This window comes from Sphaerodactylus townsendi, linkage group LG02, assembly GCF_021028975.2.
Source record: "Sphaerodactylus townsendi isolate TG3544 linkage group LG02, MPM_Stown_v2.3, whole genome shotgun sequence".
In the NCBI taxonomy this organism is placed as follows: domain Eukaryota; kingdom Metazoa; phylum Chordata; class Lepidosauria; order Squamata; family Sphaerodactylidae; genus Sphaerodactylus; species Sphaerodactylus townsendi.
The window spans coordinates 24238447-24259403 of record NC_059426.1 but is presented as its reverse complement, the minus strand read 5'-3'; the positions used below and the strand labels follow the sequence as shown (position 1 = coordinate 24259403).

Sequence of the window (20957 nt, the reverse complement as noted above, 5' to 3'; positions counted from 1 at the left end):
TTCCAACGCACTTAAAATGGACTACAATTAAAAATACTGACCTGCAACATAATAGACCTGCTACAGAAAGAAAAGGGGTGGAGACAAGATAATAAGCATGTTATGTACCAATCCAGGGGTATTTAATTGCAGAGTTCTCCAGGATAGTTATTAGGATCTGGTCTTGACATCCCCTGCCAGCATCAAGCTGGCAGGGGATGATAGGAACTGTAGTCCATAACATCTGGAGGGCTGTGAGTTTGACACCTGTGTTCAAGAGTTATGATATCTCATTTGACTTCCTTCACTCATATATGAACTGAGGTCCTGATCAGATTGCCTTGATTTTTCTGGTTTAAGTTGGTTTCCTGCCCAGAGCACCATGCTCCAAGGGTTTGCAGGGGTTATCTCTTTTTCTCCTTAAGGCTACTAGGAGCTGAGACTGCTGGAGGTGGGGCTTAACAGGGGTCAGCCAGAGGTTACCTCTCTTGTCCTGGGCACAAGCAAAGCTGGTGGGCTCCTGAGGTGGAGCTCATTCTAGTCTTTGAAGTTCAGTCTCTGGAACCAAAGTGGCAGAAAGCATGGCAGTGGACAAGGCATCTGGGCCAGGAAGAACAGGAGTGACTCTAAAAGTGTTCATTTCCGAGGGCTTTTCTCAAAGTTTCACATCTTTAAAAACAGTGTATTTTATCAGGGGCTTTGCAGGGCTATTCTCTTTTTCCCAGCTACTAGGAGCTGAGACTGCCGCTGGAGGTGGGGTTTAACAGGGGTTACCAGAGGTTACCTTTGTCCTGGGCTGCTAAAGGTGGGGCTCCCGAGGTGTGAGCTTGGTCTTCAGTCTCTAGTTCAGTCTCTGAACCACAGCTGCCGGATTTCTTTTTTTTTTTTTTTTTTCTTTTAAAATAAATGTACAATTAATTACTGGCGACATTTCTTTGAGGGGATAGTAGGTACAGATAGCTCCAAGGGGCACTTGACTCAAAAGCTTTTCTAACATCTAACATATCTAAACAAGCGCAGATATGAAGGCAGGAAGCCAGTAGCAGGTGGGGATGGGGGCTTCTGCCAGCAAGTTTTGCACTCCGAGTGTCACATGTAAGTGACTCATCTTGCCACTCAGGGTCAGAAGTCGGGTGTAGCTCTCACGCTAGTAGCCGAGTTCTCAGTATCTATTAAGGAACGCGGTGTTGCCTCTTGAAGCCAAGGTGGCAGACCTGGAGAAGCTTTGAGAGGCAGAGAGGGTAATAAACTAAGGCTTTCAGGACCCACAAGTCGGGTCCCATTCCCAAGGTGACATCTCTTCAGATGTCATGGAGAATGAGAGTCTGGGTGACAGAGGGGTGCTAGTCTGAGGTGGGGAAGATGCCTCCCCTTAGATGGGGATCCCTTCCTTAACTGGTGATCAGCTATCCCTTCCTCAAGCACTGAGGATACCCCCCGGGAGGTGGGGGCCCTTTGCAGTGGGTGATCTCCACCACCAGGAATATAGAGAGCTGGGTTTGGTGACAGGCGGATGACCGCGATGGTGACTTGCCTGCCCGGGCGGTTAGCTAAGTGATGTCACGTACGCCTAGATAGGCTGTTGGGGATGGCGCTTGGGGGTGGAGTCAGTAGTTGTGGTCCAGCATTGGTACTCACAATGATATTTTAAAATGTGAAATGGAGGTTATGGCCTTGGAAGCAACTCTGAAGGCTGCTGGTGGCAAGGTTAAAAACTAGCATCCCTAAGGTGGTATTCTCTGAAATGCTACTCTGTTCCACGCCAAGAAGCAGCCAGGCAAGCTGGAGATATAGGCCCTCAATGCGGATGAGAAGGTGGTGCAAGGCAGAGGGTCTTGACGATTTGTCAGAACTCAGAACCTTTTGGGACAAGTGCAGGCCTGTACAAAAGGGACGGGCTTCATCTTAACCAAAGAGGAACCAGGCTGCTGGCGCAACATTAAAAAAGGTGGCAGAACAGCTTTTAAACTTCGATTCCTGGGGAAAGCCCCACAGTGAGCTGAGGTGACTTCGGTTCGGAATACAGAGTCCATGGGGATGCAGACAGAGAAGGAGGTTTTTTAAATCAACCACATACAAAATGAGAACATGAGTAGCAATGTGATAAGTGATAGTGCCCCTATAAAAGGCCAGAGGGCAAAACACATAAATCCCCAGGTTAGGTGGACAGGAGACGGAGAGTATACAAGTGTCTCTATGCTACGGTAGGAAGCGATTCGACCTAAAATGGGGAGCTGGAGCACAGAGTTTCTGGAAATAGTGACACACATAGTGGGCATCACAGAGACATGGTGGAATGAGGAGAACCAGTGGGATGCTGTTATCCTGCAGGTTACAGGCTCTACAGGAAGGATAGGACAGGCTGCTTATTGGGGGTGGGGTGGCCCCTTCACATCAAAGAGAGCATAGTGTCAGCATAAAACAGACAATGTAGGGGAGCTGATCTCCCTCTGCTACAGAAGCACCTGCGGATACTCACACCAGGGGTGAAAGGCTTATAGTTTAAACATTAGGGAATATATTATCGCCCCCCCACCAAAGCCGCATAAGAGGATCTCTGAGATGCAGAAAAGAAGAATTTAGAGAGGCCAAATAAAAGCAAAATGTTGTGGTAGTACGGGTGATCTTTAATCATCCCTATATAAACTGGAAAAAATGCATGTTCAGGTTCATAGTAAGGGAGAGAACATTCCTGGGACATATGCTAAATGACTGTGGCTTTGTATAGATGGCTTCGCAGGAACCAACTTAGGGGCAGGATGTGATTCCTAGATCTAATTTCTAATGTGGGACCCAGGACCTGGAAAAGCGGGAAGTCAGTGTTGTTGGAGCCATTATAGGGGAACAGCTTACCCACAATGCTGGGTCAGATTCCAGCATCTCTTGCACGTGAACAAGTGGCAAATCCGCCAATAATAAAGCTTGCTATCACGCAGAAAGGGAAATTTCTCTAAAGATGAGGGGATAAAAGTATGGCAGGGAAGCTGAAAGCGAAAAATCAAGAGAGTCAAAAAATGTCCAAGATGCTTGGAGGTTATTTACGAAAAGTTCACACAGTCTTAAAAAGCTCAGCTGAAATTGTGTTCCACAGGTTAGAAAGGCAGCCTCAGGGTCCAAAGAAAGAAAAAAGTGCCATGGTTAACAAGTGACTTTGAGGAAATTATTAGGTGGAAAAAAAAGATGTCTTTAGAAAATGGGAAGTCCAACTTAAACTGATAAAATAGAATACCAGAGTATGGAAATCACAAAATGGTGGCAAAAGAGAGAGAAGCAAGTTAGCTGTAAGGGAGGCAAAAAAGGAGTTTATGAGGGAGAACGCATGGCATTGTGGAACATCAAACCAGCAGCTCAAACAAAGGTTCTTCTGGCACATCAAAAGCAGGAAGCCGAGCAAGGGAAGCGGCAGTAGGCCTCGTTAGGATGACAAAGGCGGAAACAAAGGGTGTGCTAAAACATTTAGACATGACAGGGAGATTGCAGAAAAGCTGGAATGAATTCCTTTGCATCTGTCTTCAACTCCAAGAGGAGGTGGAGGAAAATTCCCACCTTCGAACCAAGCCTTGTTAGGAGGCGTAATCCGAGGAACTAACGGAAGATAGTGGTAGGCAGACAAGGAAGAAGTTCTTGGCAGCCATTGGATAAACTAAATGTGCTACCAAACTCCTGGCCCAGATTGCATTCTACACCCAAGAGTTCCTTAAAGAGCTCTGCCTATGAAATTGGTTGATGTTCTACACTTTAATATGCAACTTATCCTTGAAATCAGGCTCCATCCCCTGAAGACTGGAAGATGGCCAATGTCACACCAATCTTTTAAGAAAAGGATCTAGGGGGACCTGGAAATTACAGGCCAGTCAGTTTGACATCTTGGTTCCTGGTAAATTAGTAGAATCTTGTCATTAAAGATAAAATTATAAAACATGTACAAAAGCAAAATCCTGCTGAGAAAGGAGTCGTACAGCATGGCTTTTGGTGCAGAGGCAAATCCTGTCTTACAAACTACTGCCAGAGTTCTTTGAGGGTGTAAACAGGCATGTGGGATAAGGTGTGGGGAATCCAGTGGACATTGGTTCTACTTGGATTTCCAAAGGCTTTTGACAAAGTTCCTCACCAGAGACTATTGAGAAAACTCCAGCAATGAAGGAATAAGAGGGGAAGTCCTCCTATGGATTAAAAACTGGTTGAGAAACAGGAAGCTAAAAGAGTGGGTAAAATGGGAAATTCCTCAAGCAAATGGAGAGAGATGTGGGGAGTGGTGTCCCCAAGGATCCGTGATAATTGGGACCAGTGCTCTTTTAACCTATTCATAAATGACCTGGAAGTAGGGCGGTGGATAGCCGTAGGCTGAAGTTTGCAGTGATGATACCAAATGTAAATACCATGTAGGGTGGTGAGGGAACCAACAAAGGATTAAGCGAGGAGTCTCCAAGCCGGACCTTGATAAATTTCAGGTGAGTGGGCTAAGAAATGGTTAGCAAATGCAGTTCAATGTAGCAAAATGTAAAGTGATGCAACATAGGGGCAAAAAATCCAAACTTCTGCCATATGCCATCGCTTACAGGGGTCAGTGCTATCAGTCAGCAGACCAGGAAAGGGATTCGGGCGCCTTAGTTGATAGCTACATGGGCACGTCAACTCAATGCCTGGCAGCTGTGAAAAAGGCAAACCTCTAAATGCTGGGGATAACTCAGGAAAGGAACTGATAATTAAAACTGCAAAGATTGTCATGCCGTTCTATATAAAGCACAGGTGCGACCACACTTGAGTACTGTGTTCAGTTCTTGGTCACCACATCCTCAAAAAGGATATTGAAGAGATAGAAAAAAGTGCAGAGAAGGGCAACGAGGGATGAGATTGAGGGACTGGAGCACCTTCCTTATGAGGAAAGGCTGCAGCCGCTTTGGGACTCTTTTAGGTTTGGAGAGGAGACGTCTGAGGGGGGATATGATTGAAGTCTATAAAAATTATGCAATGGGGGAGAAAATGTTGACAGAGAGAAATTTTTCTCTCTTTCTCACAATACTAGAACCAGGGGGCATTCATTGAAAATGCTGGGGGGAAGAATTAGGACTAATAAAAGGAAACACTTCTTCACGCAACGTGTGATTGGTGTTTGGAATATGCTGCCACAGGAGGTGGTGATGGCCACTAACCTGGATGGCTTTAAAAGGGGCTTGGACGGATTTATGGAGGAGAAGTCGATTTATGGCTACCAATCTTGATCCTCTTTGATCTGAGATTGCAAATGCCTTAACAGACCAGGTGCTCGGGAGCAACAGCCGCAGAGGGCCATTGCTTTCACATCCTACATGTGAACTCCCAAAGGCACCTGGTGGGCCACTGCGAGTAGCAGAGAGCTGGACTAGATGGACTCTGGTCTGATCCAGCTGGCTTGTTCTTATGTTCTTATGTTCTTATGAAATTTGTGCTGCACGGCAACGTTATATCATTTATTGATAAATAAATAAATAAAATAAAATAAATAAATAGATAGATAAATAAATAAATAAATAAGATAAATAAATAAAATAATCATTGATAAATAAGCAGCCCCCAAAAAGTTTCCAGTTGTGGCCTTAAAAAGAAAAAAACCCAAGTCAGCGAACTGAATAATCTCATTTACTGAAAAAGAAGCAGGTACCCCCATGGGTCACAAGTTGGGTCATTAAATGGCCTTTTTGTAAAGTATGAAATTACTTTCAGTTCACCCCCTTTGTGTGGTCTAATAGTTTAATAAAGCAGTCTGAGCATGAAAACAGATGGGTTGGGGGCTGATGATTCTCCTGGAATTACATTCCACAGCATTATAAGTTTGTGAGCATTTCTTTCTTTCTTTCCTTTCTTTCCTTTCCTTTCCTTTCCTTTCCTTTCCCTACCCAAACCCAACCCTCCCCAGGCTCCATCTCCAAATCTCCAGGAATTTCCCTACCTGGAGATGGCAACCCTATGTACAATCCTCTTTTATTAGAGAACAAATAACAATGGGGGGGGGGGATTATAAAGAATGCAACGAAGGAAAAGAAGGGTAAGTGATTCATATGAATTCCAAGAAACAAAGCATAATGAGATGTAATGCAAGCCATTATAGGAGTTTTCAGTGTATTCAGCTTAATTTTTTTAAAGGAACCTGACTTTGCAAGTATAGATATCTGGAAAGGGATTCAGTGATTGCTTCAGAAGCTCACCCTCTTAATGCAAGAAATTGTGAAAATAATACAGCAACAGTTGAAATAAAGTTACATGCTGATTAACTGTCATCAGCTTACGTCCCCTTGTAGTTGTAAGGGGATAACGGGAGTTCGTAAACTGATTATCAGTCCACGTGACATAAATAGAAGCTGCAAATGCTATAGAAGCTGCAAATGCCAGACTGGTGATTAAAAGACAAAAATGGAAAACTACTGGTGTTTATAGGATAGCAGCATGAATGCTAATGCAGTAGGAAAGTGCTGTGAAATTGTTCCAATAACTAGAAGTCGCTTGATAGTGGTGGGTTTTTTTTGAGGGGGGGGGGAGAAGAAGAAGAAGAGTTTGGATTTATATTCCCATTTTCTCTCCTGTAGGAGACTCAAAGGGGCTTACAATCTCCTTGCCCTTCCCCTTCCCCCCTCACAACAAACACCCTGTGAGGTGGGTGAGTGCTGAGAGAGCTCCGGAAAGCTGTGACTAGCCCAAGGTCACGCAGCTGGCATGTGTGGGAGTGCACAGGCTAATCTGAATCCCCCCAGATAAGCCTCCACAGCTCAAGCGGCAGAGCGGGGAATCAAACCCGGTTCCTCCAGATTAGAATGCGCCTGCTCTTAACCACTACGCCACTGCTGCTCCTGTGTTTGCAGAGACTAGAACAGGAGTCCCCCAAGAGGTGCCACACAGCACATCAACACCTGTTCTGGAGCCTGCCAAATGTTTATAGAAAGTGGACAGGGTCAGGTGGGCTTCTGCCCAGTAGGGCTTCCAACAGCCTGCTGGAAATCAGTTTGGCGGCACAGCTTAGAATAACATTTCAGTGACAGCTGCCACTCTCCTCCTTCTCTGCACTTAGGCCTCTCTGTGTGTGGTTGGCTCTACCTCCCACGGTGGTCATTTTGTAGTTGCGCCCACCATCCTACGTCAAAATTACAAAGGAGTCCACAGGATGCCTGGTGCCGGGAGCACACCTAGGCAAGCATATCCAAAACACTCAGTGCCTTCAGAAAACAGCAGTGCATTATAAGAGCTACCCTGAGAAAATGAATCTCTGGTCGAATCCCCACTACCGTCTTAGCCAGGTTTCAGAACACAAACTAACCAGGTTTGAGGGACGACCTCCCCATTGCTTGCGTGGCAGATTCAGTTTCTGGTGCTCGTTCTCCCCGTTAATCTGCGTTCTGGCAGGACCTGGTTGCAGGTGGCATAGACCCCATTAACACGGTTCAGCGCTGATCCAAGGGGAGGAATGAGGGTTGAAACCCTGACTCGTTTCCCGCCCTGGAGTGTGACACAGAACTTGGGCAACCTTCTCAATCAGCTAACCGCGATGCAACACGCAGAGCCTGTCCTTGGTTATTTGCCTCTACTTCCGCTTTTACATCGGGCCAGCAGAAGGGCATGCAAACATTAAAACAGCGTCAAAATCGCTGTAACTTTGAATCGCTCATGAGCTTTTACAGGTAACGCATTAACTGTCGTTGCAACAGTTAAACAGTTAAACGTTAAACTTTTTTTTACATACGCTGGGTTTTATCATACCCCACAACAATGTAATGCGTTTCCAACAGTGGGAAAAGGTGGCGCCCGATCAAGGCATGCCAGCCAATCAGGGGGGACGGGGTAAGTGAGCTGGCCGGGTAGTGGGGATTGGCATACAGAGTTCCGGGTAAGCAACCGGGTGTGTCTGCTGTGTGCTCGCTGCGGTGGGGAGGGAGAAACTCCGATGAAGAGGACACAGTTTCACAATGAACAGGTTTGGATCTGCGTGCAAATTTCAAGTGGGGATTCGACTTCTGAAGAGCAAATGACATATCCACGTACCACATGCAGAAAGAGCAGATAGCAGCTCTTCCTTCTCAGGGTACCTGGATATGTCATCTGAGATCATGCTATTCCCGCTTCGTTTTAGAAGCAGACTCATTAAAAAAATACCCTCAGCATTCTTTGGATGTTCCTGCAGGGATTTTTCTGAAACAAACAAAAAAAAAAAAACAGCAGCAGGGGAAAGGGGGAATGGCGTCTCATCAGAACAAGGCAGAAAACTGACAATTATTAGGCTGATGTTCTTTCCAAAGCTAATTTACATCCAAGCTGCACAATTCAGGCACAAACAGGCAATGGTGACCAATTCTACCAACTATCCCATAGGGCTGCCCCTGATGTTGCATATTACAGGTTTAAAGGACTACCTTGTGTTGACACTGGTTTAAAGAACAGATGTTCTTCACTGAGTATTAAATACATGCATAAAATATCCACCAGAATGACAGAAAAAACTAATTAGTTTTCCATAGGGACATATAGCAGTTCGGGAAGGCTTTTAAATTGGGAACCGGGTTCAATCCCTGTTCCCAGTACTTTGACCTGGTCCCTCAACTACCCCATCCCATGGGTGAACTGCAGAGGTTGGCCACTAGTACTATTCAGCTAAGCATAGAGTTAGGGCCCAGCCTGGTCGGAATGGGAACCCCTGGGAGGAAGACTCAGATACAGAAGAGGGAACAGTGTTGGTTCCAGTATCTCAGGCACTACCTGTAGATCCAGAGGCTAAGCAGCCAGAAGTTCCTGTAGGACCAGGTCCTCAGGCTCAGGAAGAGCATTCAGGCTGGGATCCACAGCCAGGTCCAAGCTCTGAGATTCTCCAGCAAGAGCTTAGCTCTGAGACTCTTCGGCCCCTTGATACAGAGCCAGAGGGGACTCTGATAGCTCCCTGTCTCCAGAGCCCCAGGAGCAACACAGGAGGAGACTGCGTGCTAGTTTACAGAAGAAAACGCAGCAGCAGGTTGGCAGCTATGGGGTAAGATAACATAGATGCAGAATCTTTTCAGGAGCCAGACTAGAGTAAAGACAGCTGTGAATCACCCACTGGCTGCGGTTGCCTCTGGGGGGTGGGACGGGTGAAGCCAAGGTGACCGCTTCCGCTTAACTGTGGGCGGAAGCGAAGCCCGGGCCATGTTGGGCAAGGGCTGACGTCACCAGGAGGGGAGGGCGGATTGATCCTTTAAAGGGGAGGCCCTCCTTTGTTCTGGCCATGTGCTTCGGCCAGCCAGCGATTTGCCCACCCACCTCTCCCTAGATTTATTCGGTTGTATCTTTTCTGTCATAGCCGTTCAGCGGTGGCGCATGGGTAATGATCTGGAAGTGCCGATGGCGGCAAGAGGCAACCTGGGCCTGCCGTAACCGGCAAATGGGGATCACCTCTTGCCAGGAGCGTCCGCCCGGCAGAGCCCCTTCAGCGGAGTGAAGTCCAATACAGGGCATCCGCCCATTGGAGCTTCGCTATGAAGCAGACAGGCCAGATCAAGACCCATGCTACATCTCACACTTCTGTTTTTTGGTTGGCTAATAAAATGGCTATGGCCAAAATGTTTATCCCAGCAAGTGTCCAGTGTGGTTATTGGAGAGGATTCACCCTGGTGGTTCCCACCCTCAGAAGGCAACCCAGCTGCAAGAGGTTATTTCACAAGGGAATGGGAGGCTGGCTGTAAAAGAGAGATTGCAGCTGAGATAGCTTGTGGCAGCTAAATTGTGGTTTAGCTTACAAGTACTGTTTTTTTGTCTTGATTCCTTGCTCTGTTCACATTAAACATCTGAACCTGCTAAGACCTGTGTGTGGACTATCCTGTCTACAACACATAGTGGGAGAAGGGCCTGTCTACAACACATAGTGGCAGGAGTATTCTGACAGGAGGAGTCTCTTCCACCAGAAGAAGAGCCTGCACTTAGCTGAACAGAGTGCTGGATCTAATTCAAGATTTTTAAAGCGAGTGTTCCAGTTGTGGGCCTCCCTCCAACAGATCTCGTTGGGTCATGAACCAACAAAACATTAGTAACTTCAATCCTAAAGTCAGGACCCTAAAGTTCTGTATTTAACAAAAAATTCATAAGGATCAACAAGGCGGCTAACAAGGTAAAACATATATTAAACTAATGGACTAGATTATGGAAAAATATCAGTAAATTTACATTGAGTATGGACCTTAAAGAAAACTTTTACAAAATGCTTCACAGGTGGTATTTTGCTCCAGTAGCATTGTCTAAGATCTATAAGAATGGTTCACGGACATGCTGGAAATGTGAAGTAAAAGAAAATACTTTCTTACATCAATGGTGGCAATGCAAGAAAGGACAAGAACACTGAAAATTAATCCAGGGATTAATGCAGGAAATTATGAAGGATAAATCTGAAATGTCTCCAGAATCCTATTTGTTGGGCATAAGTAATAATGACAAGATAAAACAAAATAACATTTTATTTCTTTATTTGGGTATCACAAAGATTGTTTCACCAAAAGCTAGAATCTACAAACAACCCCCACTATGGAAGAGTGGACAGAAAACATCTGGAATGTGGCTGAATGAGATAAGTTGACCTATTTGTTGAAAGAAGACTCTTTGGAAAATTTTAATGCGACTTGGTCCCCTTTTGTGAATTACATATTAGAACAACTTAAAATAAACTTACCAGCCTTAGGGTTACAAGACTAAGAACAAATGTGCTTTTTAAGAGTTCATTAAGAATAGATGAACACGAGGAATAATTTATTCCTGTTATATGTCTAAGATTTAGTCTGGGTAATTTGATAGTTAAAATGGAGAGTGGGGAAACACCACATTGAGACTTAAACATTCGAGTTTAAGAGGAGGTCAATTGTTAAGTTTAGTTGTGTTGATGAACATCTTCAATTTGTTCTGAACTGTTTTATACTTTTTTGTGTTGGAACTGAAGTCAGGGTTTTAATTGGGGTCGATACTGTATTTGCACTTGTGTTAATGGAGGTTTTTCTTTAATACAAAAACCAATTAAAACACATACTAAAACACATCTTTAAAAAAGCTTAAAACCAACAAAAAAAAACCCCTCACTAAAACAATTTAAACTAGAACTCAGCTCAGAACACCGTTCTCCCGTGGTTGCAAAAGTAAGACTGAGGAGTGACCTCTCCTCTCCCCCTCACATGACTGATTGAGTGGAAAAGTTCCCGCCAAAACAGAGGGCTGATTTCCTCTAACCCCCCCCCCCCCAATGAGGTTCCCAAATCTCCTTTTTGGCACTTGTCCCGCCATTTCTTTTTGTCCCTCACCTGGGCGCTTTGCCCCTCTCCTCTCATAGTTTCTTGCCTTTTTTCTTTTTCACCCATTTTTGGAGGCCATTGAATCATGCGGCAGCACATGCATGAAAACAAACAAACAAACAAACAAACCAACAAACAGGCTGCCAGGAAACGCTTGTGGGAGGGGAGTGCAGATGTATTTCACTGTAAACAACTGGATCGCTACACTTTCCCCCTTCCAGTATGCCAGACAGTGGGGTTGTCAGCCTCAAGGTGGGGCTTGGATATCTCGCAGGATTGCAACTGCTTTGAAGTATGGAATCTACAGTATTATACCCCATTGAAGACCTTCTTCTCCCCCCAATCCCACTGTCCACCCGCAAATCTCCAGCAACATCTCAACCCACAGCTAGCAACCCTTGTGGTGTCTGTCACCACATCTCAGCAGGAAACTATATTACAGAAATCAGTAATTTGAGAGAGTAAAAGTAAAACTGACTTAAGGTCAAATCACTTGATAAGCCAAAGAGTCCACTTGATCAGGATCTTAGATCCCTCAACCTCTTTTAATTTTCTCAATAGGGATGGGAGCTTGGACTACGAGGTGTTGTCTTGGACTACGAGGTGTTTGGACTACGAGGTGTTAACCTCTCTCTCCTTGTGACATTTCCCATACAGAAATCTCCTCTTCCCCCAAGCTGCTATTAGTCCCAATTGGGAAAGGTGTGGAAACTTCAATTTAGGTGAAGGGTTTAGTTCCAGAGAATTATATCCCCATCAGATGGGAAAACAGTTACAAAATATGTTTCCCACTGAAATCAAACTGGAAAAAAAAAACCCCTAGCTAAATAACTCAAACTATGCAGGCTAAACAATTTGCATGAGTGTTATGTACTGTCAAGTTGCTTCTATGGCAAGCCAATGAATTAATAACCTCAAAAATGGCCTATCATTAATAGCCTGGCTCAGATCTTACAAACTTAATTAAACCAAATCAATATTCAGTGTTTCAAATGTGAATTTTGGCACTACGGACATTTGTACCATCATTGACCATACAAGACTTATGCAACTTTCTTGATCTTGTTAATGGACTTCGTATTTACAAAACAAACATGTAAATTTCGCAGTTAGTCTAGTGGGCTTACTGGGAATTTACAATATAGATTCCTAAGTATAGTTCTATGAAACTTAGTCAGATCCCTAAGTCAGAGAGATAAAAAAATTGTACATATTGTATCGCAAGACTGCAGCAGTGGTGACTGTGCTAAATCCAGTCAGTTATAATGCAACATATGAACAGCAGTTCAGGAGGGCTTTTTAAAAATCCAGTGGCCAACAGAAGTGTTCCGGATTTTTAAACAGCCTCTAAACTCTGCACAGCTAGCCACCACAAATGCAGAAACTGTGTGACTGCACAGGTTCCATAAGGATGAGTTAATCCTATTTCACATGCTCACATCTGGATTTAACTGGCACAGAAGTTACAACTTTTCATTTCCTTCAACAACATAAGTTGTCCACCTTCTCAGTAGAACATCACTACTTCTTAGACTTCTTCCTTGACAAGCGGTTTCCGTAGCTGCCTCAGATTCTCACACAGAGCTGCCTTTAAAATGCTATGATTATGCTCTTCAGACTTATTTACTACAATTTACTTCGTGCTATGAACAAATGCAAATTCATGGGAGAGTTTGAGTAAGAAGCAATTATTCTTCCTTTCCGCCGCAAAATAGGATTTTGTGTGTTTGCTCCCGGCATACTTACCGAACCATTTTCTTACCTCGTGTTTACAGTACACACATTTACGCAAGGCAATCTGCACAAGCGTTGTGTTAACAGGTAGCCTGCGGTCCTCTGCAAACACTGCCAGGGATTCTGAATACTTTATTAAGGCTTTTAAGCCTTTACAATACAGTTTTACTAATAAGGTCATTCTCATTGTATTTTGCCACATTTTCAGTAAATCACATCAATTGTGAATCTAGTTCATCTTGGGCTGCTTAAGGTTTTACTGGCTCACTGTGTGCACTTATAAGCACATCTGTATAAGCTGATTAGTCTCCTGTGTTATCACATTGGGAAAGCAGAGTTACTCAGGGGGAAAAAAATCAGAATTGTCACGCTATTTCCCTTTCTCCCCCACAAGGACACAAACGTCGAAAAAATTATGAATTAAGGTGCACATAGGATTATGAGCTTTAAAAATATACTGCACCTATTTTCTTCTGCTTTTGCTGTCACGTCACAGCTGACTTATGGTGACCCCATAAGGTTTTGAAGGCAAGAGACATTTCAGAAATGGTTAGCTGTTGACTGTCTGCGTAGTCTGAGAGAATTCACTGGCCTATGGTCCCTCAGCCAGCTTCATTTGGAGGAGTGGGGAATCGACCCTGGTTCTCCAAGTTAGTATCCACCACTCTTAACCACTACTGCACACAGGAAACTCAAAACAGATAAAATATTTTTTTCTCTCTCTCTCTCCAGTTCAGGTGAGTAGCCTGACAGCCCAGCTTAGACCAATCTCATCAGATCTTGGAAACTAAGCATCATCGGCCACAGCTAGTACTTGGACAGGAGACCTCCAAGAAAGACGAGGGTTGCTATGCAGAGGAAGGCCACGACAACCCACCTCTGTTCATCTCTTGCCTTGAGAACTCTTCAGTCCTGGGGTTGCCATAAGTCATCTATTACTTGATAATACTTTCCATTACAGTTCAGTAACTTTATTTAGAGCAGGATGCATAGTTTGCTCCACCTCCCTTTTATCCCTCAGAAGTCTATGAGGTAGCTGACCAATAACCAGTGGGCTGGTGACAAGGGGAGACTGGGAAGCCACAACATCTGCTGAAAGGGGCATAAGAGTAGTCAAGTCCAGCCAAAGAAGCAGCTGGGCCTTTGGATGACCAAGGAATAAACAGATTGCTAAAGAAAGATGGGAAGATTACAGAGGCATCCAATGATTTTTTTGTTTCTTAGAAAATCATTGTAACCATGCCACAGCCACCATTTTCAGGAAGGGAGTCTGAAGAACTGAGTCAAATTGGAGGAACTGGCCGTTGATGGTGCCCCCCCTCCCTTTAGGCCCTTTACATCTGGGCCGTTTGTCACCTAATGGGACTCGCCGTCCCTCCCTCTTGGGGAGAGGACTTTGGAAATGGAGCTGTCGGACGCCACTTATATTTATACTTGTATTTATTACATTTAGTATATTTAGCTTTTACTGTTTCTATCGCTGCTTTGAAAGGTTTTTAGCTATCTTATGATTGTATTATGCTTATATGTTGTGTACCGCCCAGAGCCCCCCGGGGATAGGGCGGTATAAAAATCCAAAGAATGAATGAATGAATGAATGAATGAATGAATGAATGAATGAATGAATGAATGAATGAATTGAGATGACAAGAGATGACGTTATAGGCCTATTGGGGGAATTAAAAAAAAAGTCTCCCAGGGCTGATAGGATACACTTGAGAACTCAAATGTGAGACAGCTGATCTACTTACCTGTTTATGTAACCTCTCACTAAATTCAGACTGGAGAGTAACAAATGCTACATTGATTTTTAAAAGAGGGTCCAGTGGGAAACCAGGATATTATAAACCCATTAAGCCTCAAGTATGCATCCCAGGCAACTTAGCAGAAAGAACAGAATTGTTAGACAAAGAGAAGAACAAAGCCTGTGGAAGAAAAATCAGGATGGTTTCAGCAAAGGAAAGTCCTGCCTCACCAATCATTGGGGTGACCCAGCAGACATTATATACTTGGATTTTCAAAAGGCTTTTGACTAGGTACCTCACCCAAGACTCCTGGATAAAACTGGCAGTCAAGCGATAAGAGGACAAGTTCTCTTATGGATTAAAAACTGGTTGAATGAAAGCAATTATCACAATGGACAGAAGTAAGCATTTGGGTCAAGCAAGTATTGGTAATGGAGCCAGTACTGTTTAATTTGTTTATGAATTATCTGGAAACAGGGGTGAGCTGTGTAGTGACCAAGTTAGCAGACAATTATTCGGGATGGTGAAAACCAAGGAGTGAGTGGGCAACAATGTGGCAAATGAAGGTCAATGTTGATAAGTATAAGGTGAGGCCCCAAAATAAAAATCTCAACTTCTCAAGCTAATGGAGTCTAAATTTGCTGAGGGGGCAGATCATGAGGCCATAGTAGTCAACTCAGTGTGCTGCGGTGATGAAAAAAGCAAAGTCTATACTGGGAATTATTAGGAGAGGGATTGAAAATAAAACAGACAATATTATAACGTCCCTGTATAGATCTATGGTGCAGCCTCATTTGGGATACTACGTACAGTTCTATCACCGTATGTCAAAAAGAGAGAGCTGAAAAAAGGTACAGGAGGGTGATCAAGGGGACTAAGGGGTCAGAGCACCTTTCCTATGAGGAAAAGTTGAAGAGTCTGGGACTTGCAGTTTAGAAAATAAATGACTAAGGGGAACACAACAGTGGTTTATAAAATTATGCACAGAACGGAGAGAACTAAGAGCATTTTTTTCTCCTTCTCCCAAAATACTAGAATTCAGCAGTAGTCAAGGAAGTTGATGGTCAGTAGATTCAGGAGGGACACCAGGAAATACCTTTTTTTACACACTGCGTGATTGAAATGTAGAATTTCCTGCCAGAGGATGTAATGATGGCCACAGGCATGGACAGCTTTAAAAGGGGACTAGACAGATTCATGGAGGATAGGTCTGGTCAGTGGTTAATAGCCATTGTGTTTGAAGGGAATCTCCAAATGCAGAGGTAGTCAACCTCTGAATCCCAGTGCCAGCAGGCAAAATCAGGAGAAGACCTCAGCCTCTTTGCCTTATTGTTGAACCTCCAGAGGAAAAGAATGCCCACTGTGTGAGACAGGATGCTGGACTAGATGGACCACTGGTTTGATTCAGCAGGAGTCTTCTTATGTAAAGAAGGTACTCCAAATTTTGCCCACTCACGCAAATAGCACAGAACCAAACTGTTCCTCCCGTCCTAGTTCCCATACAGCTTTCCCCATGATACTAGTTACATATTCAGGAGATATCCATAGATATCCAAAATCGCAGACAGTTTTGTTGAACCTTAAATACTGACTTAAAAGAGAGGTTACCAACAGCCATCCAGAAGGTCCTCGTTTTCTCTGCACAGCTTTTCCTTTCAACTGTTTCATCACCTCAGAGACCCAGTCTACTGATAAACTCACAATAATTCATTCTTCACAGTTGCGTCTGCACTAGAAGAAGAGGAATTTACAGATCTCCTGGCAGTATACCAGGTCCTAATTGAGACTACTATAAGGACACAATGATACAGCTTATCACGCTGAGGCACCTGGAAAGACTGTAACTGTATTAAAAAAAATCTTTGAAATGAATTTATATGCTGCAAATTTGAAGAATAAATGTTTGCAGAGAGGCTCGTGAGACCAATAAGTCTCTCTTTATAAACTAGGTTCAGCTCTCTGAATAGTTCTTTTATGTACTGACACAATTTTAGTTTCTTTCCAGTGCTATGAAAACAAAGTCTGCTGATATGTACACTGGCTATATATATCATAATTTGTAGAAGAGAAATTGTTCTCTTTGCTAATAGTTGGGTGATCTAAATTTAGTGTATACTCTTGGGTTCTAAAATAGCATCAAGAAATGTCATGACGCCTACAGCTATCAACCTATAAGAAAAGGCTAACACCTATAATGTTAACAGCTATTGCCCAAAGAAACCTCCAACAAGATGAAATCAATGATTTTTTAAAAAAATATGTCCATTACTATTTTTTTTCAAAGAATGGGACAATAAAGAGGGTCACTGTGGAGCACCCCCTGGGCTGGCCCCGCACCAGGCCTGTCTGCCATCCTTCCAACTGGTCATCTTCGGCTCATCCTATGGCCTATGGGGTCTTTTGGCCTATGGGGTGGCCCATGTCCAGGGCCTGGTCTGGCCTGAGCCCTCAGCGGGCAGGCCTCAGATTGGGCTCTCTGGGGGTCACCCCTCCACGTCCCTACTGGGGTAGAGTGTGTTTTGCTCCCCCCTGCTCTTGCTCTGCCTCTCTCTCCCTCCTTCTCCTCCATTTCAGGTTCCCCTCCCAGCTCTCTTCCTCTTTCTTTTAACTCCCTCTCCAATTTCCTCCGACCCTCCCTTTCCTTGCTTGCTCCTGCCCTTCCATTGGCCAAGACCTGCCTCCAGAACGTGATTGGCTCCCAGACTGTCCATCTGGTCCTGCCAAGCCACTGGTTGGCCTTTCTGCCTGGGAGTTTGCCTAGCCCAGTGGTGGCGAACCTTTGGCACTCCAGATGTTATAGACTACAATTCCCATCAGCCCCTGCCAGCATGGCCAATTGGCCTGGCTTCTGCTTGGCATTCTGCCGTTCACCCTCCTGCCCAATTTCCCTGGGTTGTCCTGGCCTCTCTCCCCACCCCCAGCTTCCTCCCCAGTTCTGTGGCTGTGGCCTGGTCCACCTGGGTCTTCTCACCATCCTCCTGACCTGTGGCTGGATCTCTTGCCGCCTGACAGCCCACCGGTACAGCATTTCCTGCCTCCCCTGGCTGCCTCCCCCTCTGACAGAGGACTGGCCCAATGAGACTTGGTCAGCGCATTGGTCTAAGCTGCCGCCATGGCCCTGAGGAAGCTGCGCCAACTCCTCCCAAGGTAAAGAGTGGTGGGGCAGGAAAGTCCAGGCCTGCCCACAGCACTGGCTCCAGACAATCACAAAAATTCAGTCAGAATTATAAATGGTGTTTTTATCAGTATTGCTGATAAGGGACACGGTGTTCCCTTTCAATGGAATAGCAAGACACAAACAGCATGTAGCATCTTTTATGAAAGCGATGCTCAAAATCTTACAATAAGGACTGTTACTATATGTGGAATAAGAAATGCCTGATGTTCAAGCTGGATTCAGAAAAAGAAGAGGCACTAGAGATCATATTGCAAATTTATGTTGGTTACTGAAGCATATGAGAGAATTTCAGAAAGAAAATCAGCTTATGTTTCATAGATTATAGAAAGATTTTGTCTGTAGCGGCTCATGAAAAGCTATGACTGGTTTTAAAGAAAATGTTTTAAAGATGGCTGGTTTTAAAGAGATCACAGCATCTGATTGTTTTGATGCACGATCTGTACTCTGGAAATAGGCTACTGTAAGGACAAAATATGGAGAAGAAGAACGGTTTCAAATTAGCAGAGGGTCAGACGAGGATGTATTTCATCTCCCCCTCTCTTCAATCTATATGCAGAAAACATCATAAGGAAAACTGGATTAAATTTAGGCGAAGGCAGAGTGAAAACTGGAGGGAAGGAATATTAACAATTTTAGATATGCAGATGACACCACAATAGCAAATACTCGAGACGACTACTGGTGAAAGTTAAAGCAAAAAGTACCAAAGCAGGGCTAGAAGAATAAAAAGAAGAGCTTGGATTTAAACCCCACTTTTCTCTCTTGTAAGGGCTCATTCCGCACATGCAGAATAATGCACTTTCAAACTGATTTCAGTGCTCTTTGAAGCTGTGCGGAATAGCAAAATCCACTTGCAAACAGTTGTGAAAGTGGTTTGAAAGCGCATTATTTTGCCTGTGCGGAAGGGGCCAAGGAGTCTCAAAGCAGCTTACAAACTCTTTTCCTTTCCTCTCCCCACAACTGACATCTTGTGAGATAGGGTGGGCTGAGAGAATTCAAAAGGAAGCCTAACCCAAGGTCACCCAGCAGACTTCATGTGTAGAAGAGAGGAAACAAGTCCAGTTCACCAGATAAGAATCCGCTCCTCATGTGGAGGAGGGGAGAATTAAACCCAGTTCTCCAGATTAGACCCCATCAGTTTTAACCACCAACCACTACACCACACCAGCTGAACATCAAGAAGACAAAAAGTAAAGACAACTAGGGAATTACTCAACTTTTAAGGTTGACAATTGAGAAATAAAAATTGTTCAAGACTTTCTATTCCTTGGCTCCATCATCAACCAAAAGGGAGACTGCAACCAAGTAATCAGAAGGAGTGTTGGAAGGAAATGTAATGTTGGAAGAGAATGTTACAGACATAATGGACTGCCAAAAAGAAAAATAAGTGGGTTCTAGATCAAAGCAAGCCTGAACTGTCCCTAGAAGCTAAAAATACTAAACCGAAGCTATTGTACTTTGGTCACAATAAGACAAGAGTCACTGGAAAAGACAATGTTGGTAGGAAAACTTGAAGGCATAAGGAAGAGTCTAACATGATATGGTCTGACTCAACAAGGGAAGCTGCAGCCCTTAGTTTGCAAGACTTTTAACAAGGCTGTTAACGCCAGGATGTTTGGGAGGACATGGATTTGTAGGGGCACCATAAGTTGGAAGTGACTTAATGGCACTTAACACGCATACTTAATACACATACCCTTGTGGGCGAAGAGGTGCTGGGGCAGGGCCCACGTCGTCCTGAGCTCGCCTGCCCAGAGGCCAGGGGAAGAAGCCCCTAAGAGGACCTAAAAGGGGCGGGGGAGGCTCTAGCTTTGATTGCCAGCTCCCTGTATCCCCAGACGAATGTATCTCCGCTGTCAAACACCTGGCCTCAGAGAAGCTGAACGTGCCCGTGTCCCAGCAGTGCCTGCTTTTCAAAGGCAAAGCTTTGGCAGATGAACACCGCCTCTCTGATTACTCCATTGGGCCAGAGTCCAAGCTGAACCTGGTGATCAAGCCGCCGGAGAAGACGTCCCCCGAGGAAGCGGGCCGCAGATGTGTCTCCCCCAGGCAGCTGCTATTTGGCAAATACTGGCTCAAGTTCTGGGTAGGCATTACAGTACTGCTGATGCGGAGATGTGGAGAAAGTGCTGGAGCAGCTGCAGAAGGATTACGAGCGGAGCCTGTGGTTGCTGAGCTTAGATGACATTGAGTGTCTGGCTACATGGCTGCTTCACTCCAAGGTGGCGGAGGCTGTAGAAATGGGCTTTCCAGATTAGCTGCCAGACTTGGGGATTGACCCCCGTCAGCTCCTTTGGACACACAGCCCCCATGCCGGGTCCAAACAGAGGGCTGAATGGAAGCGATCCCTCTGGACTGCTTTTAAAGGGGAAGAGGGCTTAGACCAGTGGTGGTGAACCTTTGGCACTCCAGATGTTATGGACTACAATTCCAATCAGCCCCTCCAGCATGGCCAATTGGACCATTTGTAACCCCTCCGCATCCATTAAAGGTAGTGACGGGTGAGCTTGGGCTGCCCAGCCTATTCTGTTCAGCTGAAATGGGGTCACATTGAAGTTTGGAGGGGGTCGCTTGTTCAGTGCTGAGAGATGCAGCCAGATATTGAGGCTAGTTCTGTTTCCATGTAGATTTTTTTCCCCTTCATCACCAAAGTCCACACACACACACCCTGCGGTTGATGCTTATTGCTTAAGCCAAAGGCTGATTCCATAACAGCATTCCCCAGAATTTGCAGGCGAGAAAAACCGAATCACAGTTGAAATTTTTAATACTTCTTTTGAAAACTTGAGTGACTGTCCTCACTCCTCACTTTCCGGTGCCACTATGTAAACTTGAAGAATAAAGCTAACCCAAGTCCTCCCCCCCGCCCCCCCACACACATATATGGGGACCCATGCTCTTTGAACTGTCTTGGTGACTAATACTTTGCTGTTGTTGGAAAACCTAACTCTTCAAACACCTGGCCAAAGCAGACCAGTAGATATGCTTTGGAGATCACTGCAAACTGGTAACCAACCAGAATATAATGATCACCTGATCACTGGTTGCCCTCCCATG

General features: G+C 44.7%; 1 protein-coding gene and 1 pseudogene across 2 annotated transcripts in view; one reads left to right on the top strand and one right to left on the bottom strand.

Annotated features, from left to right (window-relative positions):
- Positions 1-20957, bottom strand: part of ZNF385B (zinc finger protein 385B) — a 314561-nt gene that overhangs the window by 205278 nt on the left and 88326 nt on the right. The window lies entirely within an intron of this gene.
- LOC125426780 lies at positions 17835-20158 on the top strand (annotated as a pseudogene).